This window comes from Puma concolor, chromosome A2, assembly GCF_028749965.1.
Source record: "Puma concolor isolate L17-30 chromosome A2, mPumCon1.1.hap2, whole genome shotgun sequence".
In the NCBI taxonomy this organism is placed as follows: domain Eukaryota; kingdom Metazoa; phylum Chordata; class Mammalia; order Carnivora; family Felidae; genus Puma; species Puma concolor.
The window spans coordinates 138,109,390-138,126,983 of NC_141668.1; the positions used below are offsets into that span (position 1 = coordinate 138,109,390).

The following is a 17,594-nucleotide window of genomic DNA, read 5'->3' on the forward strand; positions in this document are numbered from 1 at the left end:
CTTGCTGGCAGACTCCTCCAAGGCCATCAAGGTTTGATCAGTAAGCTTCCACTAATGCTGTCCTCAAAGTCCTTCCATTTTTTAATCTACTGCCTGGTGACAAAGCCACTCCTAGAGTTTGAATGTTTGATACAGCAGCAGCCCATTTTTAAGTACCAAAACCTCATTTAAAAAAAAAAAATTTTTTTTAAAGGGGAGCCTGGGTGGCTCAATCGGTTAAGCTTCTGACTTCGGCTCAGGTCATGATCTGGAGGTTCACGAGTGCGATTCCCGTGTCAGGCTCTGTGCTGGCAGCTCAGAGCCTGGAGCCTGCTTCAGATTCTGTGTCTCCTCCTCTCTCTGCCCCTCCCATACTCATGTTCTGTCTCTGTCTCTTAATAATAAATAAACGTTTAAAAAAATTTTTTTTAGGTACCAAAATCTGTACTGGTTGTCTATTGGTGAGTAACAAACTATCCCAAAACTTAGAACAGTAAACCTTTATTACCTCACACAATTTCTGTAGGACAGGTATCCAAGAATGCCTCAGCTGAGGGGTTTGGTCTTAGGGTGTCCCTCATGGGTCTACAGTCAAGTTATCAGCTGGGGATATAGCTGAAGCTTTGACTGGAACTGGAGGATCCACTTACAAAATGGCTCACTCCCATGACTGGCAAATTAGTGCCAGCTTTTGGCAAGTGGCCCAGTTCCTTGTGACAGAAACTTCTCCATAGGGTTGCTTGAGTGTCGTGATAATATGGCAGCTGGTTTTCCCCAGAGTGAGTGATCTAAGGGAGAACAACAAAGAAACTAAAATGTTTTCCATGATCAGAGAAGTCACTCAGTGGTCATACCTGCAATAGCCTATTTGTGTGTGTGTGTGTGTGTGTGTGTGTGTGTGTGTGTGTGTGTGTGTGTTTTAATGTTTATTTTTGAGAGAGAGAGAGAGGCAGAGAGTGGGAGACACAGAAACCAAAGCAGGCTCCAGGCTCAAGCTGTCAGCACAGAGAACAAAGCAGGGCTCGAACTCACAAACTGCAAGATCACGACCTGAGCTGAAGTCAGACACTTAACCGACTGAGCCACCCAGATGCCCCTGCAATAGCTATTTGTTACCACAGGCCATCCCTACTTTTTATGGGATTGTACTAAACAGAGACATGAATGAATACCAGCAGGTGAGAATCATGGAGTGTCACGATGGAAGCTGAATACCGCATCAGAGACATGAAAGTGAAGATTCTACTGAGATCCAGGGACCTACTCAATACAGTGACAACAATCAGAAAGCCCCAAAAGGCCAAGTATTGTGGCAAGAATGAAGAGCATCTCATACATGCTAGGAATGTAATATGGTACGACCACTACAGAAACCAATGCCCCTCTTATTGTTTTGTATATGTTTTTGTTGCATTTTTTTTCCCCACAAGCTCTAATTCACTTCATTTTTCTTGTATAAAACTAGGTGGTGGCCGTACCCCTGCGTGGAGACCGGGATGTGGATCTTTACAAGACGGTCGGTGGATTCCTGATAGAGAGACTTGGTGAACTCAGTCTCTTTCCAGAGGTGGGAGGGAGATAGATGTAGGTCTTGGGAATGGCACCAAAAGTGACCGTGGTGAAGTTGCCCAGCGTGGCAATGCAGCTCCTGGCTGAGGTGTAGCAGTCTTCAATGCCAGCCATCAGCATCAGCTTCTTGGGCATAGGGGCTGAGGTAATGCCAGGGCCTCTGGGGATGAGGATGAGGGGAACTAGCACAGAGCCACAGCGGCCGGTCACCTTGCATGGGACAGTGTGGGGCTTGCCAGTCTTGTTCCCCCAGGAGCCTCGCCACACGGGGACAACAGAAAACATGGCCAGGATGATGGCCCCATGGATGGCAGTGGCTACCTCCTTAGAGCAGTTAACATCCAGACTGATATGTTCATTGTAATCTCCGATGGCAGCAAATGCCTGCAAACAGCCCGAGAAGGTTGATGGTCCCCTGACCTGCACGGCAGCAGTAACCCACCCAGGACCTGTTGCATGACTCCAGGAAAGAGTGGCTTCTGTGAGGCCAGTCTGAGGTCCTGAGGAGATCCTTTCTCTCTCTTCCCATTTTTTTTTTTTAATTTCCACCTATAATTTTCTACCTCCCCAAGTGCTTTTTGTCCCCCACCCCCTACCTTTCCAATGTGCCTCTTAGGTATTTACACAAGAGAAATGAAAACATGTGTCCATCACACTTATATGAAATTCCAGAAGAGATAAAATTATAGCAACAAAACAGACTAGAGGTTTCAAGGCCCTGGAGTGGAGGCAAGGAACGGGTTCCAAAGGAGACACCAAAGAGTACTTTTTGGTGATAGAGATATTCTGTATCATTATTGTGGTGGCCACTGCTTGGGTATATGTTTTATATATGGAATACATTTACAAAAATGCATTGAATTGCACAATTTATTGTTTTTAATTACATGAGTTAAATGGATGCGTTTTACTGTATGTAGGTTATACCTCAATAACATTGACTAAAATAACATATTTGTCTACCTGGTTGGAGATTTTTTAATAATAGATTCATGGAAAGGACTGAGTCCACTGCCTGGCTTGTAGAAAAAATTAAATTTATTCAGTATTTTCCCATTGATGTTATAGAGTCTGAATGTTATGAATGAGAGATTGATAAATTATTGAGGTGCACATGCACTTTGTGATACACGCTATCATACCTCCCTAAGAGAAAACAGATGTTCTTTCCAGTTACTAATGATTTTGGAAGTCTTAGATGCAACTCTTCCCCTAAGAAAGAATTTAACCCAGACTGTTGATTTTAATTTTGAGACAGTACTTCTTTGGTTCTAAAATTAAGGAGAAACTCTTTTCCTCTTCAATGTGATGACTGTCTTCAACTATGTAGGAAGAAATTATGTTGATGCCATTTTCTGGTAACTTCGAAGGTAATACAATGCATTGGATGCCTTCTAGAATCAAGAAGAAATGTGACATTCTCTCCTTTTGTACAAAGGTAAAAGCTTCGCCAAGTATTTCATGATGCCACTAGAAGCCCTCTTGGAGACACGGATCTTACAACATGACCCGGGACCTCCTTTTCATAAAATGCTAGCAGAAAAATATGTCACCAGAGTGCCCAGGTAGCTCAGTTGATAGAACATCTGACCCTTGATTTTATCTTAGGTCATGATCCCAGGGTCATGGGCCCTGCACTGGGCATGGAGCCCGCTTGAAATTATTCTCCCTCTCCTTCTGCCCCTACCTGCTCACATGCAAGCACATGGGTGCTCTCTCTCTAAAAATAAAATTAAAAAAAAAGAAAGAAATATCTGTCACCCCTTGAACATACCTTTTAAATGGAGTATTTCAATGCATCATCATTGTCGCCACCCTGCAGATATGATATGTCCTCAAATCTTCAATGTGAAGAGACACTGGAAATTAGGTAAGCGCTGATTTGCATTAAGCATGAGAAATTACATGATAACACTGTCTTCTTTAATTAAATCTACCACCATAAGCCAAGTTTACTTTTAAACAAGTTCTCAAATCTCAATAGCATTTATAAGAATTTGCAGTAAGTCAAAAAACATACCTCAAAAAACACATTAGGCCTAACTTGGGAGACGAAGGACATAATGTTCAGGCAGCACTAGGCCCAATCTCCAGGCCACTGTTGCGGATCTTTATTAAAAAATGAGGTCAGGGGCGCCTGGGTGGCTCAGTCGGTTAAGCGGCCGACTTCGGCTCAGCTCATGATCTCGCAGTCCGTGAGTTCGAGCCCCGCGTCGAGCTCTGTGCTCACAGCTCAGAGCCTGGAGCCTGTTTCAGATTCTGTGTCTCCCTCTCTCTGACCCTCCCCCGTTCATGCTCTGTCTCTCTGTCTCAAAAATAAATAAACATTAAAAAAAAAATTTTTTTTTTTTAAATGAGGTCATAGAATCACGTTCAGTAAAAGTATCCATGGAGGTATTTTAACCCATCTGCAAAGGATAGCAAATATATGTAATGGAAAGGAAGTCCAATGAAAAATGCAAAAAGGCTCATTTTAAAAGCCTGTTTTCCTTTAAGCAGTAGAATCAAGAGTATACTACTGGGTGTTGTATGGAAACCGACTTGACAATAAATTTCATATATTGAAAAAAAAAGAGTATACTTGCCATGTGGCTTTGTCTTTCCATTTCAAATCAGTGAGAAAAAAAAAAAAAAAAAAGATGGTCCTCTCAATAAACGGTGCGGGGACAGTCAAGCACGCATTTAGAAGAAAATAATTTTTCATCCTTGCTTCATGCTTTACCTCCAAATACTGTTCCAAATGGCTTAAAACTTTTACTTGACATAATTAAACTATTGAGATATGTTTTAAAAAGGTAAACATTTTAATATTATTAAATTAAATATTTAATATTTAATATTATTTAGGTAAAGAAACAGGTTCTATGCATGACTTTTTTTTATACTAAGGAAAATATTTACAGTATATATGACAACAATGAATCCTTAACATTAAATACCTCCTATAAATCAATAAGAGAAAGACTAATATAAATGGAAAAAATGGGCAAGTTTCATAAAGGAAGAAATACAAGTGGCTAATGAACATGTGGAAAGTATTTTAAATTTACTGGTAGTACCAAAATGAAAATTAAAAAACAATAAAGCATTTTTCGGGTAAAGATTTATTTTATTCTTTTAATGTTTATTTATTTATTTTGAGAGAGAGAGAGAGAGAGAGAGCAAAAGCAGGGGAGGAAGAGAAAGAGAGAGGGAGAGAGAGACTCCCAAGCAGGCTCCATGCCATCAGCGCAGAGCCTGACTCAGGGCTCGATCCCATGAGCCATGAGATCATGACCTGAGCCAAAATCAAGAATTCGAAGTTTAGTCGACTGAGCCACCCAGGTGCCCCAAGATTTTTTTTTAAGTAGTCTTTACAGCCAACGTGGGGCTTGAACTTACAACCCTGAGATCAAGAGTCACATGTTCTACCTACTAAAACAACCAGACTGCCCAATAAAGCCTATTTTTAAAATCTTATCAAATAGGCAAAGATTTTTTTCCCAGAGGGAGAGTATAGTAGATTTTCTGGTGAGTAATATGGCAAGATGTATCAAAATCCTTTTAAAAATGTTCTTTGTCCTTAATTATTTCTACTTCTTGCATTGTGCTCGAAGGAACTTTTTTTTAATCCATAGAAATAGAACTATAAGGATATTCACTTCGCTGCTTACCATAGCAAAAGGAGAATTTTTTTATACATCTAAAAATGTTCATCCGTATGTGGCTGAGATAATTTGTAATAGGTCCCATGTGTAGCTATTTAAAAGCATGACGTAGGGGCACCAGGGTGGCTCAGTGGGTTGGGCGTCTGACTTCAGCTCGGGTCATGATCTCATAGTTTGTGAGTTCAAGCCCCATGTCAGGCTCTGTGCTGACAGCTCAGAGCCTGGAGCCTGCTTTGGATTCTGTGTCTCCCTCTCTCTGTGCTCCTCCCCTGCTTGTGCTCTGTCTCTCTCTCTCTCAAAAATAAATAAACATTAAAAAGAAAAAAAATTTAAATAAATAAAACCATAATGGAGACGAATTGTTAATGATACAGAAAGATGATAAACATAAAAATAATTGCCCCAGACCATGGGCGTACGCTGGTTTTTCTCTTTATGCCTCAGCAGATCTATTCTCTGCCTTCTCTGCCTTGTCTTCTGTCCTAGGGCGCTGACCCCTAGGAACTGCCCTCTGGTTTCCAGCTGGGTTTGGCCAGTAACAGTCATGGGCAATCTGAGGATGGCAAAAGAACGATGCCAGGGTATTTCTTCTCTGCTTGCTCCCTGCCTTGACCCAACTCTGACAGGTGGTGTGTCCCTGGACAAATCTCCTGTAAGACAACTTTCCCTCTGTGGCTCCCCTTTTTTTTGGCCTCTTCTAACACAGTTTCCTTCCCTTCCTTCTTCAGGTCTATGGATGATAATGGATTTTTCATAATGTTATAAGCCCTGGCTGCTTCTTTCATACCTAACTGATATTCTTAACATGGTGCACAGTTCTGCTCAAAAATCCCAATTGGGTGCCCTCTTTTTGCTGATAAAACTCTGGCTGATGAAAGACAATGTGATCCAATTTTTTTCCTGCTTATTTTTGAGAGAGAGAGAACATGTGTGCACACTCGCACACACATATGTGGGAGAGGAGCAGAGGGAGGGGGTGGCAGAGGATCCGAAGCAGACTCTGTGTTGGCAGCAGAGAGCCTAATGTGGGGCTAAAACTCTCAAACTATGAGATCATGACCTGAGCCAAAAGCAAGAATCAGATGCTTAATCAACTGAGCCACCTAGGTGCCCCAATCCAATTTTTGTAAACTTACATGTATTAATTATCTGTTGCTACATAACAAACTACCCCAACCCTTGGCGGCTTAAAACAACAAACATTTATGATCTCAGAATTTCTTTGGGTCCAATATCTGAATATTACCCAGCTATACATAGGCTGGCTCAAAGTCTCTCATGAGACTGCTGTCATTCTGCCACCAGGGCTGCAATTCCATCCGATGGCTCAAGTGGGGGAGGATCCACTTCCAAGCTCACTCATGTGGGTGTTGGCAGGAGCCAGTTCCCTGCAGGATATGGGATTGAAGGGCTCAAGTCTTCACTGTCTACCGACTGGAGGCCTTCCTCAGTTCCTTGCCACATTTGTGTTTCCATATAGGAGCTTGCAACATGGCCCCTGGCTCTCATCAGAGGGAGCAAGCAAGCAAGACTGAAAGAGAACACCCAGGCTAGAAGCCGCAAACTTGGTCATCTGACCTCTGAGTTGACATCCTGTAAACTTTACCAGCCCACACTCAGGGGGAGGGGATTACAAAAGGAAATGAACAGAGGCAGGAGGAATCATTGGCGGCAATCTTAGAGGCAAAATATAATTTGCAAATGCACATGAAAAAATCTGCATGATCGTTGATTATCTTTGGGTACATTAAAAATGATCTTTCTGTTTTCTCTTTGCATTACTGTTCATGTCTAATGAATAATTACTACTGCTGTGACTGCTATCATCATTTGAATCTCTTGTTGCTAACCTGTCTCTAGCTGTGACAGCCCCTCACTTGACATTGCTTAATTTCTTTACCTTTTTCCATGAGCAAGTTGATATAAACCTGTCTAGACTTTAGAAAGAGTGAATAAATTATCTGTCATAATTGGATTTTGTTCCATATTTGACCCAACGGGAAGCTATAGCTAGGTTTCCAAGATATGTACAAAAATAATCAGGATGAAATTTGTTCAGCTAATTTTTGCATTCTCTGACAAAGAGCTCCACCCTATCAGACGTGGAAATTATCTTCAAACCTTATGCCTTGTGCATTTACTGCCCATCAGTTTGGCAAGCCTGTCACACTGAAATATAATACAGAAGTGCCCTTGGTGTAATCACTCCCCTCTGTTGAAGTGGCAACAAATAGTTACAGGTCACCCTTGTGACACAGATGGGGACAGCAAATGATTTTTCTCAGTCACTCACTATTGTTATATTCAAGGGCAAATTGAGCTGTTTTTTTTCTTTACAGTAGAGGATAATGGGAAAACATAAATGGGGTTCATGATCTTCCCATTATAGGAAACTTAAAGAGAAATGTCACCATTAAACCACATAATAAGCACAACTTTATTATTCCTCAAATTAATTCAATCAGCAAGTGCTAAATAAGCACCTACTGGGTGTCCATAATCCCCTTTTTCTCATATAAATATCTTACCCTACCAGTTTCATTTTTTTTTTTATCAAAGTTCCATGATTCTTACAACATGCTAGTTTATGAAGCTTGCCTTTTAATTTCTCATTTATCTTTGAAGCAAACCATTACCTTCAAAAACACCCCTCCTCGGGGCGCCTGGGTGGCTCAGTCCGTTAAGCAGCTGACTTCGGCTCAGGTCATGATCTCGCGGTCCGTGAGTTTGAGCCCCGCATCAGGCTCTGTGCTGACAGCTCAGAGCCTGGAGCCTGTTTCAGATTCTGTGTCTCCCTCTCTCTGACCCTCCCCCATTCATGCTCTGTCTCTCTCTGTCTTAAAAAATAAATAAACGTTAAAAAAATAAAAAAAAAAAAAAACACCCCTCCTCTACCTTCCTCTCCTTTATCTCTGCAAAACATCTTCAAAATTATATCTTAGATAATGAATGGCTGAACCAGTCATATAAACCTCCTGCTGACTCCATAACCCCCTGTCCAGTTCACCTGGACAGCTCTGCATGAGTAAAAGAAATTGCAATCACTTTATATCAGGCCCTATGAGATGACTGGCCATTTCCCCACTTACTTTCCCACTTAATCCAAGCTGTCACCTGTGATGTAGGTATTATAATTGAGCCTGGACTCCTGGTTTCTTAAAGAAAAACAACAAAACCCAAAAGGAATTCATGGCCACCTCAGAAAACAGTTTGGCCGTCTCTTACAAAGCTAAACATAGTCTTGGGGCGCCTGGGTGGCTCAGTCGGTTGAGCGACCGACTTCGTCTCAGGTCATGATCTCGCAGTTTGTGAGTTCAAGCCCCGCATCGGGCTCTGTGCTGACAGCTCAGAGCCTGGAGCCTGCCTCGGATTCTACGTCTCCCCCTCTCTCTACCCCTCCCCTGCTCACTCTCTGTGTCTCTCAGTCTCTCAATAATAAATAGACATTAAAAAAAATTAAAAAAAAAAAAGCTAAACATAGTCTTAACATTTGATCTGGTAATTACACTGCTTCATATTTACTGAAATTAGTTGAAAACTCGTGTTCACCCAAAAACCTGCACATGAATGTTTACATCAGCTTTATTCACAAGTGCCAAAACTTGGAAAAACCAAGATGTCCTTTAGTAAGTGAACGGATAAATAACCTGTGGTCTATCCAGACAATGGAATACTATTCAGCAGTAAAAATAAATGAGTTGTTAAGCCATGAAAAGACATGCAGAAACCTTAAATGACTATTAAGTGAGTGAAGTCAATCCAAGAAGGCTGCATACTATATGATTCCAACGACTATATGACATTCTGCAAAAGGCAAAACTATGGAGCAGTAAAAGATCGGTGGTTACCAGAGGATAGGAAGAGGGAGGAATGAATGGACTGAGTGCAGAGGATTTTTAGGGCCGTGAAATAAATTAGTATGATAAGGTAATGATGGATGCAAATCATAATACATTTTTTCAAACCCAGAGAATATACAATGACAAGAGGGATTGACCCTATATAGACTATGGATTTGGGATGATCGTGATGTTTCAGTGAAGGTTCATCAATTTTAGCAATTTTACCACTCCAGTGGGGATGGGCTGGGGAGAGGTATGGGGAATATATGGGAACTCTGTACTTTTTGCTCAATTTTCCTATGAACCTAAACTCGTCTAAAAAAAAAAAAGTCTACTATAATAATAATTTTTTTTAAAAAAGGTGACTCAGTCAGTTAAGCATCTGTCTCTTGATTTCAGTTGAGGTCATGGTCTCATGGTTCATGAGATTGAGCCCCACATTGGGCTCTGGGCTGACAGCATGGAGCCTGCTTGGGATTCTCTCTCTCTCCCTTTCTCTGCCCCTCCCCTGCTCTCTGTTTCTCAAAATAAATAAATAAACTTAAAAAATAAAATAAAAAAGGAAGTCATTGTACTAGTCTTTGAGATTCCTGATGATAATAACCTTTAGTCACATTCTATCTTCCTTATAGCCAAGGAGAGAGACAGGGAGGAAAGGAAAGGAAAAAGGAAGGGAAGGGAAGGCAAGAGAAGGCAAGGGAAAGGTCAGAGAAAGGAAAAGAAGAAAAGTGAGATAATGTAAGAAAAAAAAATCATGTTGATATTAAGACACTTTTTCTCCAACCCAAATGTCGACAATTGTGGATAAACAATATGTGGTGTAAACATACAATGATATTTTATTTAGCCTTAAAAAGGAAGGAAATTCTGACACATGGCACAGCATAGATGGCCTTGAAGATGTTATGTTAAATGAAATAAGCCAGTTACAAAAGAACAAATACTATATTCTTCTGCTTACAGGAGGTGCCTAGAATAGTCAAATTGATAGACAGAAAGTAGACTGTTGGTTGCCAAGAGCCAGGAGGGGGCAGAGGGAGATGGTTAGTTAGTGTTTAATGGGTACATAATTTCAGGTGGGGAAGATGAAAAAGTTCTAGAGATGGATGGCAGTGATGGTTGCACAACTGTGTGGATGTACTTACTGCCAGTGAAGTATTCACTTAAAATGGTTAAAAGGGTCATTTTTATGTTATGTATATATAACCACCATAAGCAAGACACCTTTTCCTCATAGGAGGTAGAATATCTTTAATATATTCCATTTCAAAGGTGAAATGCATCTCAGTCTCACAAAAAAAAAAAACAAACCTGAGGCACCACATTTTTTAATCAACCAATCACCAAAGTTCTCCCTATCCCTTCAATGCCATTTTGGCTCATAGGTCAGAGTTGCTAGAAAGAAGGAGACAGGGAGACAGCCATGAGGGGATCGCTCCATTACACAACACAGAGCCCCTGAGCATTCACTGGGAAATTTTTAAATTTTTTTTTCAACGTTTTTATTTATTTTTGGGACAGAGAGAGACACAGCATGAACAGGGGAGGGGCAGAGAGAGAGGGAGACACAGAATCGGAAACAGGCTCCAGGCTCCGAGCCATCAGCCCAGAGCCCGACGCGGGGCTCGAACTCACGAACCGCGAGATCGTGACCTGGCTGAAGTCGGACGCTTAACCGACTGCGCCACCCAGGCGCCCCGGGAAATTTTTAAAGAATACTATTGGGGCACCTGGGTGGGTCGGTAGGTTAAGTGTCCGACTTCCACTCAGGTCATGAAATCACGATTTGTGAGTTTGAGCCCCCTGTCGGGCTCTGTGCTGACAGCGCAGAGCCTGGAGCCTGCTTTGAATTCTGTGGCTCCCTCTCTCTCTGCCCCTCCCCCACTCGCGCGCGTACTCTCTCTCTCAAGAACAAATAAACATTAAAAAATTTTTTAAATAATATCTATTGTTTCAAATTTCCATTCACCAACTCTCTCCTCACATACCTATCTCGACTCAGTTTACCAATTTATACCTTCCTCATTGCAAGCTTTTCAAACAGCTCTGTGGCACCGTGGTCTTTTTCTTCGTTACCTTCTGCCAAACAAACAACAGTCCTGTGTTCAAAAGGGCACAACCTTTTATTCTTTGGAGCTAGCAGCATGTGTCCTAAAGGAACATTCTAGGCTTAATGCTACAGGCCAAACAGCAATCTTTTTGATCTTTCTCAGGTGAACCTGCTTAGAGTTCAAAGGATCTTGAAAAAAGGGAGCTTATACCTTTGTCATTCATTTCTCAAGTTCAATGCTGCTAACATTGCAAAACGGCCACAGTTCCCCTAAATAATTACAAAAGAACACAGTACTACCTGCAGAGTAATGTGTCGCTCAAATGCAGTCCCACATCCTTTGTTAATGTTTACTTTTTTCCTCTTCCAAGTTGTATTTCTGGGCAGACATTTTCTATTTTTCCCTTTAGCCTATATGATCTGGCCTCTAGCTAGTGCTTCAACTTCATGGCCTGCCAGTCCATTTTCTTTGCTAATGAAGCTTTAGCAACCCTGAGGGCTTTTGGTGCCTCAGATGAGTTGATCCTGTTCGTATCTTCAGTCTCAGGGCCTTCGCACATGCCTAACCCCCATGCCTACATTTCTCCTTCTCATGTGACCTTCAATGAGGGCTCAGTTAATGAGGTTTCCTTAGAGGCTGTCTTCTCTTCACGTCACCCAGCTCCCACCAGTTTTCTCCCAGAGTGTCATACTTTTTCCCCAGCACTTGTCATAACTTGTAATCCTATATTTGTGTGCTCACTTAACACCTTTCTCCCACACGAGATTATAAAATCCATTGACATGAGGACAATGTTTATCAAGTCCGCAACTGTGTACTCAGTGCCAGATACACAGTTGAGCTCAAACGTTGGAATGAAGGGAAGAAAGGAGAGAGAAATGAGGGAAGGGAGTTAAGGAAATGTCTGACCCAAGTGCATCTTCAGTACTGTAACAAGGCTAATGTGCATTGAGAAGGGGCAGTGGGCACCAAACGGTCCTGGAGACCAATACTGGAGGATTAGTAACGCTATTGAAATCTTCAGGGGCGCCTGGGTGGCGCAGTCGGTTAAGCGTCCGACTTCAGCCAGGTCACGATCTCACGGTCTGTGAGTTCGAGCCCCGCGTCAGGCTCTGGGCTGATGGCTCGGAGCCTGGAGCCTGTTTCCGATTCTGTGTCTCCCTCTCTCTCTGCCCCTCCCCCGTTCATGCTCTGTCTCTCTCTGTCCCAAAAATAAATAAACGTTGAAAAAAAAAAAAAAAAAAGAAATCTTCAGGATCCTCTTCTCCTCTTGCCCTGCCCCCGAGAACTATTCTTCGTGGAAGATAGTAGGAAAATGAAGGATGTCAATTTGGAGTATGTGTTGCTGGCAAGAAGAGAGCATGTAGAACCCATGGAGCAATCTTTATGCTGATTTCCCTGATCCCTGCTTCTCCCAGAGTTCACTACCAATGGCCTGCCATGATTTCCTCTCAAGAAATGAGTTCGCTCAAAAACACAGGTGAATCCAATCAGGGGGATGAGAAACTAGTTCTGTAGTGTCATTGTGGACAATAGGTTGGCCATTTCACAACAGCAGACGAGCACCTCTCTTTTAAAAGCCGTGACGGTCAGGATGCCTCAGTGGCTTAGTTGGTTAAGTGCCCGACTCTTGATTTTTGCTCAGGTCATGATCTCCGTTTGTTGAGTTCAAGCTCCCTCTTTCTGCCCCTCCTCTACTCATTTCCCGCCCCCCTCAAAATAAATAAAATAAACATTAAAAAAAAAACTTTAAAAGACATGATGGTCATCCATGACATCATATGTTGCTTGCAGAAATGAGAAGATCAAAGAAAAACCTAGGTTTTTGTCATAGTAAATCTGGGGAAAGAGTGATTTAAAACAATTTTTTTAATGTTTATTTATTCTGAGAGAGAGGCAGACAGAGCATGAGTGGGGTAGGGGCAGAGAGAGAGGGAGACACAGAATCTGAAGCAGGTTCCAGGCTCTGAGATGTCAGCACAGAGCCGGACGCGGGGCATGAACGCACAAACCACGAAATCATAACCTGAGCTGAAGTTGGATGCTCAACCAGCTGAGCCACCCAGGCGCCCCTGGGAAAAGAATGATTTAAAATAACTCTCAAAAATCTAAGAATACCTTTAACAAATCCCTTAGAAGTAATGTTTCCATAGTGTTTCAATTATAGTCTTTTCCCATGCGATATGTAAGTTATCCTCAGTAAGTGCTCAGAGAATCCTGTGCTTAACCAAACACCCATAGTATGCTTACTTCACGCCTACAAAGAATGAATTTTTAGTTCATGAAAACCAGGTAGAACTACTTCTGTCGTGGAACAACTGATCAATGGCAGTAGTAGGTGATCTATTGTGCCCTTCTTTTCTGCCTCTGTTCCTACTCAACTTCTAAAATAGTCCTCTGGGGCTCCTGGGTGGCTCAGTAGGTTAAACATCTGACTCTTGGTATCGGCTCAGGTCATGACCTCATGTTTCAGGGGTGTAGGGCTCTGCACTGGCATCTCAGAGCCTGCTTGGGATTCTCTCTCTCCCTCTTCTGCCTCTCACCCACTCATGCTGTCTCTGTCTCTCTCATAATAAATAAATACACCTTTTTAAAATAAAATAAAATAGTCGAAAAGACAGCTTAGGTGAACAAGAAAATTGGGACAGGACTTGTGATCAAGATTTAAGATTAAGTTGAGAAATATATTTCTAAAATCCATATTGTGTGTTTATCTTCTTTTCGAATACTCTATAATTAACAATGAGACTTGTTTGTAATTTTTTTTACAACTTGGTCTTAACTATGGATTTATTTACATGGAAATTCACAACATATGCCAATTGCCTTGGGCAAGAATTTAGAGATTAGAGGAATTGTTGTGTATGCACTATGTTCTCATTCATCAAAGAATCATGGAGAGTATTTCGAGTGAAATGTCAACATCAGGCCCTGGGCTGAACCCAGATGTGCCTTTAAAACAAATTCAGAGACTATTTTCCGATAGAACTGTCTCATTACAAACGACAAATTAAGAGACAATAGGGAAGGTTATATCTGCCTCGTTTACAGTAAAACCTCTAACTGTGGGGACCACACTGCGAATGGAAGAGCCTTGAACTAGACTAGCGTGGTCTCAGGGAGTGGTGGGAAACTGAGGCTGCAGCCCCTCTGTGCTAAGGGGACACACTCATATCTTGTACGTGTGGCAGCTGTACATGTCCTGTGTAGGTGAGGAAGGTCACAGAGCTGGGAATCTGAGTAGCAGTTGGCCTTCCCAATGAGGCACAGCTGCTCTGCATGTGGTCCTATATCCGTCCACCTAAACAACTAGGCAAACGGTGTTAATTTAAAGCCTACGGGGGTCTCTGGAGCCTAAATGCCATTTAGAACCTGTAACTACTGCTGGGCTGCTGCAAATATGTTAACTGAAGTCTATTTTATTCAGAAATGTTTAAAACAAACAAACAAATAAACAAACAAAAACCAGAAATGCTTTATACTAATTTTTTTTTAACATTTATTTATTTTTGAGACAGAGAGAGACAGAGCATGAGCAGGGGAGGGGCAGAAAGAGAGGGAGACACAGAATCGGAAGCAGGCTCCAGGCTCTGAGCCATCAGCCCAGAGCCCGACACGGGGCTCGAACTCACGGACGCGAGATCATGACCTGAGCTGAAGTCAGATGCTCAACCGACTGAGCCACCCAGGTGCCCCTATACTAATTTTTTCGATCTCAAAAATAATATCTACCCTTCACAGGAAGATGTTCTTATAAGAGAAACCACGTGCACGGCTTTCCAGATTGTGCACTACAGGTTCCAAGGGATACCAGTTACACTGTAATTCATGTGAATGTCTTACAGAGTTTTTTCATTGCCCAGCTCTGGGGGACAAAAGTTACGCTGCATTCTATATGAGTGACAACCCCTGGAGTTGTACAGTGCACATCCTACACAACCACATATGGTGGCACTGACCTATACCGCAGTCTTAAGTTTGTTAGTTCCAAAATGAACCTAGTAGAGAAGGCAAGGATTTGGTAGTCAGTGCTAGTGATGCACCGCCCCATATGTCCTTGGCTCTCTAAGTTCGACAGTCCCTGACAATACACCAACTCAGGAATCACAGTCTCTTATCCTCTCCCCGAGTCTTCTCTTTGGCACCACAGGAGATTTGCAGGCACGATCAAGATAAATGGATAAAGAAATGCCCCAGCCTTCGCTCTGATGTTTCCCAGAGGTTCCCCAGGAGAATTCGGCCCCACTGCCTACAGCTATTTTATGTCAACCTTGTAACTTTTTGTCCTTTCCTGTCTCACTTTTTCCTCTTCTTTGTGTTTCCAGGAAGTGTCTCTCCCAAAAAACTACCTGAACCCAAGTCTCTGGGTCAGGGTCTATTTTACAAGAAACCCAGACTGAGACAGATGCTTTTAGAAACAAAGGCCATTAAGCTTTGCACAGTGGCAGTATCGTAGCCACTGAGGTTTATCCAAGGCGCGATTATTGCTAATTGAAAACTTTTCCCAATAACCCGCCATGACGACTTGAAACAAATGCCATTAGCTGATTTTGTAACTTGAGTGCTGACCCAGGGCTAAATATTTGTTGAGTGAATGAACGAATGATTCTTGCATGAGGCCGTGGGCTGCCTCCATTGATCAGGAAGGTGGGAAGGAAGAACAAGTGAAGCACTGAGTTCTCGTACCTCAGACTGCACGTGTGGCAATGTGACAAGAAACTGCCCTTCACGAATGCAACAAAGCATACCCCATTCCAAATGCAAATTCGTGGGGTTTCAGACAGCAGTGATAACATTCATATTGTAACTTTGAGTGAGGAGAAGTATAAGAACCTTTGTGTTTATGCCATACAATGTCTCCTCTACCCCTCAAATTCTCTTCAAGCTCTTAATTAAAAAAAAAAAAAACCTGCAAATATCCCCATTCTGATTTTGGACACAAAGCGTTGAGATAATCTGGCTTTAGAAAAAATTATGACAGCACCTGCTTCCTAACCAGAGAAAGATATGAGGCTCTGAGGACAGGGAATTATAAATCCGTTTCTTTGTTCTTTAACATCACTCCTTTATCTCTGAGCCTCAACAAGGCATTTTGTCTCTCTCTAATGCAAGGAGGAATATATTTGCAAAGAGTGTGAAATTAACACAGGGCATGCACAATCTCAGTAAATAAATGTGAAGACCTTGTGGTTGTGCATCACTGCCTTCATTCAATTACTAAAATGTTAAAACACTATTTGCATTGTACAACCTACCCTTCTAATTTGTGGGAGAACTAAAACAAACAAACAAACAAAAAACTGGCAAATAAGAAAAGCTTGAAATTCTCCCTTTCCACCAAGGTAGTCAGCCAAAATAGAAGCTGCAGAATCTGTTCTCCAGGATTCTCGTTTCCATCTCAGAGCCCTTTTAGTCCTGCTCGTCAGTACGCTTTCCCACCTTCTAGTACCACAGTCTTCCTCTTTGTTGCCAACTGTCTAAAGTGTTAGCTGACAGCTAAGGTAGGAAGAAAATGTTACAAAAGCCCTGACTTTGCCTGACTGTGCAGGCGGACACTGCTAATCTAGTGCTGAAACACCATCAGGCCCTTTAAAGCAACAGCCAGCAGAGACCAGAGCTGGTACAAGAAAGTCATTTCTTCAACGCAACTATCCTGAACTCCTATTGCATTCTAAGCACTGGTCTGACCATGAATATAAAATGAAAAGCAATGTCTTTGATGACATGGTACGATGGTGAACACAACAGACAATATCCTAGCTCGTCCTGGGCTATCAGCATTTTAGTAAGTTCTCGTAAAAACAGAAAACTCTGGAAATCCAAAAAGATGAACCTTCAGGAATAAACAGTATGGGTATTTTTGGCCGCAAGCTCCATCAAATAACTCTTCTTGATATTTTCATGTAAGCTTCCAGCTGTAAGGCCAGGAATTCTAGCATTGCATCATTAGGTCAACTTTTTTTTTTTTTTTTCAGAGAGAAAGAGTGAGAATTGGGGAGAGGCAGAGACATGTGGCTCTGTGTTGACAGTGGTGAGCCTGATACAGGGCTCAAACTCATGAACCCATGAGCTCATGACCCGAGCCAAAGTCAGACGTTCAATGAACTGAGCCACCCAGGTGCCCCAAATTATCTCATTTTTGATAAAAATTCAGAGAGAGGGGAACAAGGAAATTAAACTAGGTAGAGTGTTCCTTTCTCCTCTTCTTTACAACATGCTGCATGATTATTTTGTGCTAGGTTCTAAATTAGATATGGGGATACACGTATGATTGGGTTTCATTCTCTGCCATTGTAATGCTCCTGGCACAACGAGGGGTATGGAAACATATATAGATGAACTCAGAGTAGTGCTGTGAACCACCAGGGCCCGAGCTCACTCTATTAGCAAACCAAGCCCACCCTTGAGTGTAATTGATCCACTGTGGAACTGTTGCACCAAATGCTCTCAAAATAGTAAACTACTTGTATCAACACCACCACACACCAAACAATGCCATCTTTAAA

General features: G+C 42.1%; 1 non-coding gene across 1 annotated transcript; it reads left to right on the forward strand.

Moving 5' to 3' along the window:
* The first annotated feature begins 15,518 nt into the window (after positions 1-15,518).
* LOC112853063 (U4 spliceosomal RNA) lies at positions 15,519-15,656 on the forward strand. Its single transcript, XR_003222875.2, has one exon. It is a non-coding gene; the product is annotated as a U4 spliceosomal RNA (small nuclear RNA).
* The last annotated feature ends 1,938 nt before the right edge of the window (positions 15,657-17,594 follow it).